Source organism: Caretta caretta, chromosome 1, assembly GCF_965140235.1.
Source record: "Caretta caretta isolate rCarCar2 chromosome 1, rCarCar1.hap1, whole genome shotgun sequence".
Taxonomy (NCBI): Eukaryota; Metazoa; Chordata; order Testudines; family Cheloniidae; genus Caretta; species Caretta caretta.
In genome coordinates this window covers 8707448-8722324 of record NC_134206.1, presented here as the reverse complement: position 1 = coordinate 8722324, position 14877 = coordinate 8707448, and the positions used below count along the sequence as shown (strand labels likewise).

At 44.2% G+C, this 14877-nt stretch overlaps 1 protein-coding gene across 6 annotated transcripts in view; it reads left to right on the top strand.

Annotated features, from left to right (window-relative positions):
• The window catches only part of NUMA1 (nuclear mitotic apparatus protein 1), a 62478-nt gene that overhangs the window by 6541 nt on the left and 41060 nt on the right, over window positions 1-14877 (top strand). For 5 of the 6 annotated variants that reach the window (XM_048838319.2, XM_048838338.2, XM_048838312.2 and 2 more), the window contains exon 1: window positions 11230-11400. The gene's annotated coding sequence lies outside the window, so the exon portion shown is untranslated. Of the gene's footprint in view, window positions 1-373; window positions 433-11229; window positions 11401-14877 lie in introns of those variants that run through there. The other variant, XM_048838301.2, reaches the window with a different exon arrangement.

Genomic DNA, 14877 nt, shown 5'->3' with positions numbered 1-14877 from the left:
TGCAGGCAAACCGTTCCCATGTGCGCTTACAGCATTCGGCACAGCGGGGTACTGACCTCAGTTGTACTGCACTACAAATAACCTCTCTGTACAATTGTTTTATCTGCTATGTTGCAGGTAACACCTCAAGCTACCGTATAATTGAAAGCCTGCACTTTGTCTAATCAGTCTTGCTGTTTCCTCTGTATAGTCAGCCAGCACCCCTGTTAGCTTTCATCTATCACAGCAGCAGGGGGAGAGATGCACTTTCCTGTGTTTAAAGAAATGTAATAGCAAAGCCGCAGAAATTGGAAGGGCAACTTGGTGGCCGGTTCTGGTTGCCTGTATCTTTTTAAGCAGTTAGAGGCTGATCACGCTTTTTCTTTTGTTGTAGTGTTTTTATGGCTGGACCCATCTAAGGGGACTGCATTCCCTTTTGTCTTTCTCTCTGAGGTAAGTCTCCTTTATGTGTGTGTCCTCTGCATGTGTTGCTTCATATTCCCAGTGACTACTTTCCCTGTTGTGTGTCATGCTTCTGTAGTATAAATATCATCTGTTTGAACATAAGAGCGGCCCTGCTGGGTCAGACCAAGGGTCCATCTAGCCCAGTCCCGTATTCCAACAGTGGCCAATGCCAGGTGCCCAAGAGGGAATGAACAGAACAGGTAACCCTCAAGTGATCCATCCCCTGTCGCTCATTCCCAGCTTCTGGCAAACAGGCTTGCCAGCAGATATTGGGGTTTTCCATTAAAGTTATGTTCTGAGGTGGTCAGGATGCTGCAGCTTATCCCCTAGGTTAGAAATGGAGTGGGCAGGAGTTCGGTGGATTTGTAGGCCTGACACTTCTTTATATCATGATATACCTTAAAGCTGTAGTGGTAAGAGGTAAGGCTGTCTTTTTCACAGCCCTGGCTGTGCTCTGGGATTTAACATCAGATTGTCCATGTGGGGGCTGAGCAGGTCTTGAAAAAACTTATCCAACGTAAAAATACGAACCCAAGGACTAAATCGGCTAGCCAGGGTGAAGAATACCCTGCCCCATGCTCTCCACTAGGAATTGTTGTGGGGAAGTTCTGTGTCCTGTGTTATACAAGAGGTCAAACTAGATGATCACAATTATTCTTTCTGGCCTTGGAGTCCATACACTTATCTAGGGATTTGATAGATTCTCCATCTCTTGAAGTCTTTAAACCAAGACAGGATCCTGTTCTAAAAGAGATACTATAATCCAGACAGTAGTTATGGATTTGATGTAGAAGTAACTGGAAGAGATTCTCTGGCCTTTGATGTGCAGGAGGTCAGAACAGACCGTCATAATGATCCCATCTGGCCTTAAAATCTGCAAAAATCGACCTCACGCTCTTCTGTGAATGCTTTCTTCCCCTGGGCTCCTCTCTGCCTCCCTGCACTTTCAATGGCCTGAAGCTTACACACCCATCCAAAGCTCACATTTGCCTGGTGAGTGGGATTTCAAAGTTCTCTGTAAGACTGGGAATGGGCAAGGGGAGCACGAAGGATGAAGCTTGAGCGAAATGTAGGTGGGAAAACTCCATGTTGGAAAAGGAAGGTGTTTGCTCAACGGTGTTTTCATCACATATTAAAAACAATAAACAGATTTAAACACACGCTAAACATACCAGGAGTCACACATTTGGATTCTGTTAGAACTTATGGAGTCTTAATAATCCAAAGTCTTTCCAGGCCTTCCCCAAATGTTGGAGCCTGCCTTGGATAGAAGGTCCTTTCTGTTTGCTGGATCGGAAGGAAGACCTTGTGTCAGTTCAAACTCACTTTTATCCCAAAAGCCCTTTCTTTGTTTGAGTCTCTGGAAAACCCAGGTTGCAAACCAAACCAAGGGGTGGTACCTCTTGTGATGGTCCTCACGGTACCCAGGACTGAGTTATCTTGTTACCCCTTGCCTCCCCTGAGCAAGAGTCTTGTCTATGCTGACTAGCACTGTGGATTGATGTAAATCACCAAGTGAAAAGCCTTGATTTAAATCATCAGTTGTAATCAGTGTTTCCATTTATGCTTGTTATTTTTTAAAGAAAGGTGTATTTTCACTTGGATTTACAGCTAAATAGAGCCTTCATACCAGATTTGGTACATCTTTTTTGCTACCTAGAAGGATATGCTATAGCTATAGCTATATATATATAAGCAATTATATAGCTTAATATTTTCAGATTCTTATTAATTGTGGACTTTTAATATGCTAGAAAATGGTGAATGATATATTGCTTATATACTAGAAAATTCACTTTTTGCTCCTGATTTGTGTCAAGCTGCAGTAGGATGGTAACTGGAATTTAAACACACAGAAAAGCATATACCATTTATTTTTATTCAACCAAACCACTTTAAATGTTTTGGATACATAAACTTCTCATCAAACCGTGTTTCACTTTTACAACTAAATGATTTATTAAACAGAGGGATTAACTGTTATCAGTGAATTAAACTGATTATTTCAGCTCAGCGAATGATCCCTGTGAGAACCATGATGGTGTCTCCTGGGCTCGAAGGCCAGGTCCCAACCCCTGTGAGGACTCAGCCAGTGAGCTGCACTCACTAGCCCAGCCCCTGGGTCCCCCAGAAGATCAAGTTCTTAACACACAACATGATCTACTGTGCCATGTTTATAAAGCTTGGCCTCAAAAGTCAAATGTGTTTCCCTGATCCTTTGTATAGGAAACTCAAGTTTTGATAGAGGATGGATTCAGCATTTTTATTTAAATGTTTTAAGAGATTATTATAAGTTTAGGCCTTGACCTATGTTGCGTTAGATTCCGCTTTCATTTTAAACAGATGTCTTTTTGAAATTGAAAGACTTGCTATGATTTGAACAAAATAAAATAATCCATTTTTTAAATCATCATTTTGTTATCCACCCAGGTGACAGGGTATTAGTTCCTTAACATCACTAGCCTGTCAGTCACTCAGGCACGCCTCCAAGCTGTGCCAGCCCTGTCTTCACCTTGCAGATTAACAATAGGTGTGCTCCAGTCCTCGAGTGCCCTTGGAGTGTTCTCTTTTGATACCCAGCCCCTGACACTGGCTCTTCACAGAAATCCTGGATTCTTTGCTCCCAAAGGAGCGATGTACTGCAGTTTATCAGTTTTACCTTAAACCACCACTACTGTATAACATACAGCTTTTGTAATGAAACAAAAGAAGGTTTATTTAAGAGAAATTCCACTAGAAACGAGTGATGGAAACAAATGGTTTACAATACAAAACAATAAGATGTGAACTAGGGCCTACGCTTATTAATATTTCCCTTTCCTGTCTAAGTAGGTTCCTTTCCTCCTCCCCCACCCGCACAAAGTTCAGTCTGTTGCAGAACTGGCTGGCCTGGGGGTGAGCCAGCGTCCACTCTTTTTCATGAAAAAACGTACCGAGGGGGGCATGGAAGCAGAGGGTCTTCCTTTGCTTGCCATATACGGAGGCCTGATCTGTGCCAAAAAATTAAATTGGCTTAACTACATCTCCAAGGGATTCAGAAAACCCCCCTGAGCAGTATAGTTAAGCCAACCTAACTCATAGCATAGACAGCACTAAGTTGATGGAAGACTTCTTCTATTGACCTACCTACTGCCTCTCTGGGAGTTGGGTTACCTAAAGCTGACTGGAAAACCCCTCCCTTTTGTCTATGTAGAGTCTACACTGAAGCCCCAACAGGGGCACAGCTGTAGTGGTGCTCCTGTAGCATTTCAAGTGTAGACAAGTTATAATGTTCCTTTTTACCATCAAGTGGTTTTGATTGATTGTGGTTGTATTTGATGGTTTTCCATTGACTGTTCTGGGATGAGGCAATGGTAGGCAATTGAACAATGCATTACAGAATCACCTAGCCAGGTAGGGGTGGCAACTCCCTCCCCTTGAATGGGTCATCACCAAGACACATGATTCCCTGGTGACTAACTTCTACTCCAAGGTTAGAAGGGCATAATTTTCAATATAGTTACATTATTCCCTACATATTACCCATACACACATACACATCATAATGATTATGGATATTGATAAGTTATAAGCTTTCAGTAGAGACCTCACAAACTACCTTTGTGGATAAATACCATGCAAGCAGTGTATTAGGGTTAGTGAATTTGTCAGGCCTGAGACAGGAATTGCTTGTAGAGAACAGCAAACCTTTTGCCAGTTGACATCATTTGGCTTCTGTGTCACACCTCACAAGAGTGGTTTAGTCTCTGTGACTCGCCTTAATCACCCCCCACTGTTGGTTCTTGGAAGAACTGTGGTAACACAATCCTACATAAGTCATTCATAAATGTAATACAATAGTCCCTCCAAGATGCTGCATTAGGTTGCAATATGTCACAGGGGCTTTAGGGGATTTTGTAGAGAAAAGCAGCAGAAGCAGTTAAGCACTGCTCTTGCTAGCAAGGTGATATCACTGTTCTCCAAGTCAGCATGCACAGAGGCTAGCTATTAAACCATTATCCCAAACCATATTCCAAATCTGGGGACAGGGCACTTATACCGTCTGCCTGTGTCAGCTCTTAAGGTTTTGCTAACCCCATTTATGTCCAAATGTAGACAGAGGCCATCTACAAAATAATTGCTACTCCGTTGGGAAAAATGACCTAGTTATGACATGATTGTAAGGTAGGTGGGATCTAACTCGGTTCCTGAACCATAACTAGAGCCATATAAATATCCAGATCAGAACAAGGTTAAATAATGGTTCAGCCCTGTGCACTGTGCAAGACCAAACCATTTGGAGGGATTACCGTGCTGTGTGTTTTACCGTAGGAATCAGTGTTGACAGGACCTCGGAGATAACGGGCAAACATTTATTATTTGTATTACTATCGCACCTCAGAGTCCTAGTTACAGACCAGGACCCCATTGTTCTAGGTGCTGTACAAGCACGTAACAAAAAGACAGTCCCTGCCCAAAGAGCTTCCAATCTCAGGATAAGACAAGAGGCAACAGATGGATACAGGGCAGGTGGATACAGACAGAATGGGGATGATATTGGTCAGCAGGATCGACTGTAGTCTCAGCACACCAGCAGCTTGACCGTTGTCAAGGGTTTTGTCGGCACTGCGGAAAAGGAGAATTTTGAGGAGGATAATGAGGAAAATCCAGCTGTGCGTTTCTGGTGAAGTACTATGATCTGCTTTGGAGAGTTGACCAGTGCTTGCACTTCAAAGCCTAAATGTTGATTTAACAGGCCTTTGGGATGATTGGAAGTTCTCTTCTCTAAGAGATTTTTGACGGGAGATGTAATACTCAGTGCTTGTCGGCCTTGTCAGTTCTACAGACGTTACGTATTTAATCCTCCTGACGCCTCTGTGCGATGTCTCTATCTGTGGTGGAGAACAGTGGGACTGGCCTCGTGCTTTAGATTATGAACCCCTCAAAAGATGAGACATGCCCTTCAGTTTCTCCTCCTTAGACCCACTACTATCATGTCTCATCTTGTCTGGATTGAATTTTTCCTGGCAGGGCTGAAATTTGGTGACTAATACCACGGTTGCTGATGAAAGCATAGGTGGTCTGATCCATGAGTCTGAGGGAGACTGGCCCGATTACTGCTTGCTGTGTTCTCAGTGGCCTCACATGCTTTTGGGGTGGGGGATGAGAGACAAAACTGAGCCTTGTGGAACACACTCAAGAGTTCCTTGACCCCAGAGATAGCCAAAGTTGCCATGCCTCAGCCTTTGCAAACAGAGAAAGTTGAAGACAGGTTGGTGTTTGCAGAGACTGCTAGCGTTGAGAAGTAGACTTTGTTTTGAAAAGCCAACAGCTGTCCCACGGTCTTCCCACAGAGAAGGGTGGCAGACTTGAACAATAATGGCCCCACTTGATTTTTGCTATCAGTGCCACCATGGTTCTGGCTTGCAAGCCAGAACGTGCTCCTGGGATCTCTAGAACCTCAGCGAGTGAAACTGTCAGATTCTAGTAGAAAACACCTTGTTTGTCCCCATCAGATGCAGATCTGCCCCTACAAAGGAGGTCAAACGAACAGTCCAAAAGTGGTCAGCCCAGTGGGCTGATTGTGACATGGTGCTAAAATGTGGAAGCCTCATTCTTCTGTAAGCAGATGAGAGATGGATACTTAGAGATTTGCTCCTTGGGCCAGGATAGGGTCAGGTGCTGTGCATTATAAATAGTATTAATAAAGGGGCTGACCTGGGATTTCATGACTGCTAAAATTTTTTGCCTGTTTTAAATTCTGTTCCAAGCCGATTTTAATGCCTGGCATTTTTAAATCGTGAAGTGCTACAGACATGCTAAGACTGGCATTCTTGTATCCTTACTCTATTTTGCATCTTACCCTGTTGTGGGAGGCTTGTGAGAGCGGAGCTGCTGCGGTGGCTATTTTTAGTAACGCTCGCTTTTGGTGAGGCGTAAGAAAATCTCCCAATCAGATTTAGGAAACAGATTTAAAGAGACATTGTCAAATGAAAAACAAATTCAGAGGTTGAAAAAAAACAAAACAAAAAAACCCAACCTCATCTACCACTAAAAAAAACCCCACTGATCTTTCCATGACAGAAATCTGATTTACTCTTCAATATTGTGTAAGTTTGCTTTTTGCATTGTTCTCAGCTTGGACAAAAAAAAAAAAAAAATCAACTAATCAATTTGCTTTTATTCTGTTCCCCTTCATTTTCAGATTCTTATATGCTGCCTCAGTGCCTCAATATGTTGTAAACACTTTAGGGGAAAACTAAATTGTTGGTTAAACTTACCATTGGAATTAAAAGGAGCAATCATGGAAACTATAGTCTTGATCTGTGTAAAACCTTATTCCTGTAGAGCCTAAATTTTGTATCAGATGTGATCTGACCTTTTAAAGAGGATGGGGGGTGATAAGTAACAGTCAGCGTATCAGCAAGAGTCAGTCAAGAACAAATTGTGTCAAACCAACCTGATAGCTTTCTTTGACAGGGTAACAAGCCTTGTAGATGGGGGGAAGTGGTAGATGTGGTATATCTTGACTTTAGTAAGGCTTTTGATACTGTCTCTCATGATCTTCTCATAAACAAACTAAGGAAATACAACCTAGATGGAGCTACTGTGAGGTGGGTGCATAACTGATTGGAAAACCGTTCCTAGAGAGAAATTATCAATGGTTCAGTCAAGCTGGAAGGGCATAATGAGTGGGTCCCGCAGGGATCAGTTCTGGGTCCCATTCTGTTCAATATCTTCATCGATGATTTAGATAATTGCATAGAGAGTATGCTAATAAAGTTTGCAGGTAATAGCAAGCTGGGAGGGGTTGCAAGTGCTTTGGAGGATAGGATTAAAATTCAAAACGATCTGGACAAACTGGAGAAATGGTCTGAAGTAAATAGGATGAAATTCAATAAGGACAAATGCAAAGTACTCCCCTTAGGAAGGAACAATCAGTTGCACACATGCAGAATGGGAAATGACTGCCTAGGAAGAAGCACTGCAGATAGGGATCTGGGAGTCATAGCGGTTTTTAAGAGCAAGTTAGGCAAACACCTGTCAGGGATGGTCTAGATAATACTTAGTCCTGCCGTGAGTGCAGGGGACTGGACTAGATGACCTCTCGACATCCCTTCCTGTTCTATGATTCTATGATTAATTCTAGAGTCTCCTGACTTTGAGGATCAGGACATTGGACTTATACACATGTGTAAGTGTTTACCTAACAGAGTCCGAGTCCCTTGGAACATGGGTGCTGAATATGATGGCCTATGAATAAAAGCATTGGACAAGAGACATGGGTTCAAGTCCAGGCTTAGCCACTGACTACCTGTGTGACCTTTTCCAAGTCACTTTATATCTCTGTTCCTTAGTTCCACTGCAAGGTAGGGTGTGGAGGATAAATTCAGCAAAGCTTGAGGTACTTGCATACTATGGTGTGTGGGGTGTCACTAAAATACCTAGACATTGGTAAACTGTCATTTAAAACTTGCTACATTTGTTACCCATCACAGTGACGACACTCTGAAAGGCCATGTCTGTACTGGGTATCTTTTTTGCACTGGGTCAGCTACACTGATGTAAAGCCACAATGCAGATGTGCTGCACTGGAGTAAGATGGGGCTTACAGCAGTGATTTATTCTCATTGCCCCAGTGAAATGTTTAGTAATTTTCCCCCATCTGAAGTGACTCTGATCTAACTAATCCACTTGAAAAGTCAAGTGAAGATAGGCACGCTGCTTCTATCACACACTAAGATGGTCAAGCTGAAGCCAAAGTTAGCATGTGTTAAAGTATACACTGCCCAATCTTCGTCAGATTTTTCAGAAGTGCCAGAATGTGTTCGAAGGTCACACCTCTAAAGTTTCAGTCTAGACAAGGCCCAACTGTTGTGAAAACTCAAGTTAGTTACGGGGACAATGTCAACTTCAAATCTAGTGCTATAATTTGCACAAAATAAATGGGAAAAAGACTGTCTCCAGTCTTTCAATTCTAGTTAGGCTTAGCAGAATTCAATTGTTTTGTAATTTTGATAGATAATGTTGATTTTTTTTAAAGCATTTTTTATTTATATTTTCACAGTTGTGGGAAATTAGGGGGTGGGGATCCAGGCAATTATTTAATGGCTATAGATGTTGGGATTCAAAAAGTTAAAGATTTATAAACCGCTAAAACACACATTGTCAATATCACATGTCAAAATATACAAAGTAAATATCCTTAAATCAAAGCAAAATGGTACCTGTTTATTCGTTAATCTAACTCAGAACCCTAAATCACTGGATTTTGACACTAAGAAGTTATCAAGCAGCATTTTTCTTACTTATCTATAACAGAAATATACAGATACTTTTTAGTCAGTTGTGTGTATGGTGAAATGGACCTTTACCAGCATTTACCAATAAAAATCGAATACTTCCAAGCCTAATTATAGTGATCTTGGGTGTTACTTGTACTAAGAGTAGGCAAAATGCTTTCAGACATTTGATTCTTTTACTTCTCAAGGGTGAATGGGACTAGAAACAGAGGGTGGAAATGGAAAGCTCTCTATGTAGCAGAGGCATTGTTGTAACGGGAGCAGGATTTGGACGTCTGAGTTCTATTCCGGGCTCTAGGGCAGAAACCGTCTTTTTTTTTGTGTTTGTACAATGCCTAGTCCAGTGGGGTTCTGGCCTATGTCTATGGTTCTTAGGGGCTAATAGAAATAATAATGGCTCTACCGGTGTGACCATGGGCAAGTAACTAAACTGTGCCTTCATTTCCCCATCTGAAAAATGGGAAGATTCTTGCTTCAGTTTTATCTGTAAGGCTTAATTAGGTGATGTCTGCAAAGCACTTTGAGATCCTCAGAGGACTGTAAAGCATTGTCCTTGCCCATAGATAGTAAGAACACTCTGCAGCTTGTACATGCTGCTTTCTGACTGTCTTGAATACTTTACAGATGCTGATGAAGTAAACCTCAAACCATCTGCAAAATAGGTAGAAGTGTCCTCGCTTCTCGAGCTGGGAGAAACTGAGGGCCAAGGCTGTGACTTTCCCACTGTCATATTGTCTGACTTTCCCACTGTCATACAGTGAGTCATCTGCAGAACCAGGAACCAGAAGCAAGGTCTCATGTACCTAGTCTTGTGCTCTGACTGCAGGTCCACCCGAAAACACAAACTTCTATGGACAGCTTTGTGTCTATTCAACCAGCCATGTTGGCCCTTCTGTCCCCCTAAAGTGTATCAGCAGCTGTTAAGCTCAGAGGCAAGTCTAGCTATACTCGGCTGAATTTAGAAAGGAAACTGTATAGATTGACAAGGTCTACGAGGCTTATTGTATCCTCCAATGTGCATGCAAGGCTGTAATCTAGCTTCTGGGTGTGCAGCAACTGTGCAGGCTAATGCGGTGGCCATTGTGAACTTAGCAGCAGCTGTGGTATAGCTTTGGGCATCTCCTCCTGCTTTACTGACTGGGCATGTCCTGGGGCTGACAGCTCTGCTGGGTTGGCTTCTGTTGCATATCCTGTTGGTAGGCATTTGGGATGGCCCTTTGAATAGCAGTAGGGGGAAAAACTCTAACCCTTCCCCTCAGATTCCCCAGTCTTTGCCAGAGTGGGCTGGCAGCTGGAAACCTTCTGGCCACTGCAGGAATGTGCGTAGGTTTCAGCAGCCATATTTCCAAGGGAAGGCTGGGGTGTACCCAACCCCAACAGGGAGGATCCGTTCAAATATGTGTCTGCGTACTTCAGTCAGCAGCAGGGAAAGGGTTAAACACTGACCTGCCCAGGTTGAAGGGCACTTTTCACCCTTCATGAATTTACAGATTTTTTTTTTCACATTAACTTCTTAAAGCAGCAATAACTGGGATGTTCATCCTGTTTTGTTTTTTTAAATCTGGTATCAGCTAGGTCCTTTCTGAGTCCCTGTGTCGTGGAGAATTAAACATGGAGCTCTAAAACTCACTTAAGCACAGTTCCAGCTCAACAGATTTCTGGTGGAATTGTGCCAGTCCACAATTGCATAAAACCCGTGTGCGCTTAAGGCTTTTCCCTGGCCAAACCATCTGAAAAGCCAGGTTAGCTGGATCTCTGGCTTAAAGTCTGAATTGCAGAATATCCAGGCTCTCAAACAACAACTGAAAATGATTTTAATTTGGTGCTTGGGTCCCCAGCCCCCTTTTGTGATCGTAGTTGTGTTACAGTGGCACAGAGCCAGAGTAATCGTCTCTGTGAGCTGGCTGCCTATTTTGAATAGTGCCCCATTGCTAGCCCCACTCGAGTTCCAAGACCTTTTGGAGCTGAAGAGGGGCGGGGTGGGAGTGGAATTGCTCTTAAATGGCTAAATTGAAAATTACTGTCCATGGGTTCGAGGGCCAGAAGGGACCATTGTGATAATCTAGTCTGCCCTCCTGTGTAGACCAGGGCTTTATAGCAAAGTCCCCCAAATAATTCCCTTGGTAAATTGTTCCAATGATAAATTTTTAACTGTGAGCGTAATTAACTCCTTACTTCCCGTCTGAATTTGTCTAGCTTCACATGAAGCTATGAAACGAACAAGGCTGCCTAAGGATTTCCCTTTAATGTCTGTGTGGCGCTGCATAAGTGCCAAGTCTGATCATTCCTTCTCTGGTGGAATGCCAAGGTATAAACCGCTTGCATCAAGCGTCTATATGTAGGAAAAGGTTTAATGGGGCGGATCGGTTTCCTACAATGTGTCCATTTAGCATGACTCTCCATTTCTGAATTTGGTGGCAGCTTGCCACCTACTGAGGCTGCTCCTGCCCTGCGTCTTTTTGTGCCCTGTGCCTTTAAAGAAAGCAGACTCCTTGCTGTGACGTCTCTGTGGCTGTGGGCCAGGAAACGGGGGAACCATCTCCTGCCAGCCTGAGAAGAAAACCAACAACTTTTCTTTTGTGTGTGGTTACTCTCCTTTTTTTGGTCTCTTCCAAGGTTTTAAATGCTAATGGCGGATTAAAAACCTTACACAGATTGTGGCTTTAGAAGTCTGGTAAGGCCTCAGCGAAGACTTTCTCTATCTTCCTTGTTTGTTTAAACATGGATGGAGGGGGGCGGCATGGAGGGGGGTGGTTTTTTTTTAAAAAAAAAAAATAATAATAATAATAAATCACCGTCTCCTAGCTCCAAAATCGGGCTGGATTATCGGGATTCTTTAAAATCAGCAGGATCAAGATCTCCTGCTTGCCCTGAAAGGTGCGGGTGCGAATAAACTCTGAAGCGACAGGCTAAGTTTGATTTGCCAACATCCGGGAGTTTTGGCTTCCCGTGGAGAGGGTGGGTTTTTTCCAAAATAAGTGTCTTTGTACTGACTGTGCTCAGCACTGGGGGGGTTGCCCCTTTCATCAGGCCAGTGGGAGCTGGGAATAGAGGCAAACCTGATGGGGGGCGCGGGGGGAGTGGGAGAGATGTATGTGAAAGACGCTGGTGTTGGTTAATGACCCAAATGGCAAGCGCTCAAATTCAGACAAATTGCTGCGTGCTTTCTGCAAAAGGATCACGCCCACTGTTCCTCCTCTTTCCTCTAAATCCAGGCCGGAGCTCTGAGGAATAGGGAATCGGGGGGGCAGGGGAGGGAAGAGGGAGAATATAAGCAAGCAGCTGTGCGTGGGGACTAGAGGAGTGGGAGTGGATTGTTTTCAGAATTGCTAAGTCGAAAGGAACATCCTTGCCTAACGTGGTATTTTAGCTGGGTTAGCCACTCGGGTCAAGCAGCAGAGCACAGTCCCTTATGATAAAAACAAACGGTCATGTCTCTGTCCATTCCTGCTGTAAGTCCCCTAAACTGACATGTATTGAGCCTTCAGTGCAGCCTGTTCTGTCAAGGCTGGATTTTATTCCCCTTGTGTTCAGTCCAGGTGACGATGCTGCTTCCGCAGTGGTGTGGGGCTTTGGGTGCCTGCCAGTGGTACCTGCAGTTGTAAAGCACAGGGAGCAAGACGAAGGCTTTTGTTACATTGCTTTTGAAAGCTTCTATTCAGGTATCGCTAACACAGATTCCACCATGGTGAATGCGGCCTTGCAGCAGAAATTACATTTTTCTTCCCCCTTTGATACTTTGAGCTGCTGACCTTTCTTCCCCATCCCTGAAGTGAGGGAGCGTAGGGGAAGACAGCAGCAAGTATGTCTGCCTAAAGCATGGAAGATCGATGGCTGACATGTCTCCTCCTCCAAGGGGATATATGGTCCCTGCTCTCCATAAGGCGTGAGCCACTCTGCCAGGCGAAGAACCTTTTGTCAGGCATCAGCAGGACCACAGGCTAGCTGTGACAAAAGTGGTCTGAGCACCAGGCTGAGAGCGAAGAATGCTGGAGTTATAATCCCATCTTGGACACTGACTTCCTTTGTTCTTGGGCAGTTCACTTAACTTCCTATTTTATTATTTGCATTGAAGGGCTCACCCGGGTTCAGGCCCTATTATGCTAGGCATGCTACGCCATAAACGAGTTCATGTCCTAAAGAGCTTATAGTCTAAAAGGCAAGATGAGACGAACAAGTGGACAGGAGGAGGAAGGACTAAGTAGTAATAGGATGTTTCTCACTGCGCTTCACGCTTTTTCCATCTGGATAATGGGGCTAGAGCCTCAGAGGTGTTGCAAAGATCAGTTACTTAAGCTAAAATATTCAATCTTGTGTTCCAAAAGTTAAGTACCCAGATAAGAGGGGCCAGACTTTCACAGGTGCTGAGCATCCCATTGAAGTCAACAGGAGCTGTAGGTGGGAAATAGAGCAGTTTACTGAGGGGGCACAACTTAACACATTCAAGTTAGAAATATAGCAGCTTTTTAAAAAAAAACCCTGAATTTCTTACAGTCTCCAGCAGCTTTCACTGGCAAGTCTCTGCCCTGCTCCCACTGCACCTCAGTCCTGATTCGGAGAAGCTACCTCTAGCAATAGTTTCCCTGGGGTATTCAATCTTCTGGCAATCTGTTGAAATTGCTAACAAACAGTGCCAATTGTGATGGTAGTTTCTGTGATGTGAAAAGCTGCCTGCTAGGAATTAGACCAAGACTGTTGAACTCAGGTGCACTAAAAATGCTCATCACCAGAGTATCTGGACTCTTGCATACTCTCTAGATAAACCATGACCCCTGTGAAGTTGGGAGCACCAACTGGACCTTCCGCGCTTGAATCTCTGCCACTTGAGCGCAAAGAGAATCAAAAAGCATCTCCCTTCATGCAAGTCACAGCAGCTATCAGAAGGTAAACATTTGGATCTGCCAACTTGAGCTAGGTTGGAAGGAGTGAACCTGTAACCTGGAAGCAATAGGTTCTGTATCCTGTTAGCATTCCTTGTGTGCTGGAAGTTAGGTGGTGATAGGTGGTGTGTTTCCAGCAAAAAGCCATGGTTTGCACAGACATTCTCTGCTCTCTTCACCGGATGATGGTAGTGCGAAATGGCATGGTCTAAGCAGACCCTGAAAACTCCAAGCAGTCATTCAACCAGCAGCAAGAAGGAAATCTTCCCTGGTGACTGAGGGTCTAACCCATGACCTTCTGCAGCATCAATTAGCTTTTATCTTTTAAAGCATAAGTTCCAAGTCCTTGTGGCTGCAAGGAAAGCTTTCCCAAGGGAAAGGGGGTGTGAACTGATGCCATACTCTCTTTCAGAGCCTGTAGATAGACCGCTCCGTTATCACTGCTGCTGCCCCAGGCTCTGGCAAACAGCAGCTGAATTTAAATGAACCAGACTGGTCAGTTTCACTGCTGGTGTTTAGAACCTGTTGGCAACAATGCCATGGACAAGAATCAGGTCACTTTGTGCTCCTGCTTGGGAGAGTTCTGAGGCGCTGCAGCTAACTTGGGAAGTGGAGTTATCCTGGTGAGGAAGGTGACAAAACAAGTCTGAAGGAGAGAATTAGTGAAGACCTGGCTTGCACCCCATAAAGAAGCCACAGAGCTCTGGAGTGTGGAGCAGAGATCCAGCTTTGCTTTTCCAACAGCAAGAAGGGGCCTATGGACCTTCCTGTTGAGGCACCTATTAGCCAGAGGCTGATATGAGTGTCCCTAAGCAGCCAGTAGGGACAGCATGCAGGTAAAAAGCACAGCACCCTGCCCTTTCCTGGCAGCTGGATTTGGAAGTGGACTGCCCCTCTAGCCCCTTCTTCCTTACCTACTTTTGGCTAGAAGGTTTAGTCCTCTGGCTAGTAGGTGTCTGAACTTTGTCTGAACTTCCTCAGAGCACTGGTTATAACCACTTCTTCCCCCTCCCCAAATCTGAGCGGTGACCTCCTTAGCCATCCGGTCTCCTTCAGCTCTCTACTGTAGTGCCTAGTATTACGCCTGTCTTATCTGCATTCATTCTCTGCTGTGCTGTACCAGGGTGGCAACCCCACAGGAAGCAAAGGTCGCCGCGCTGCAGATGAGCTGCCATGTAACCACTTGAGACTGGGGTAAAGAGGCAGTCTAATCCAATGTGCTAGGAATGGGCTGTGGCACTGGGGACAGGGGGTCTCCTCTGCTGGTGCTT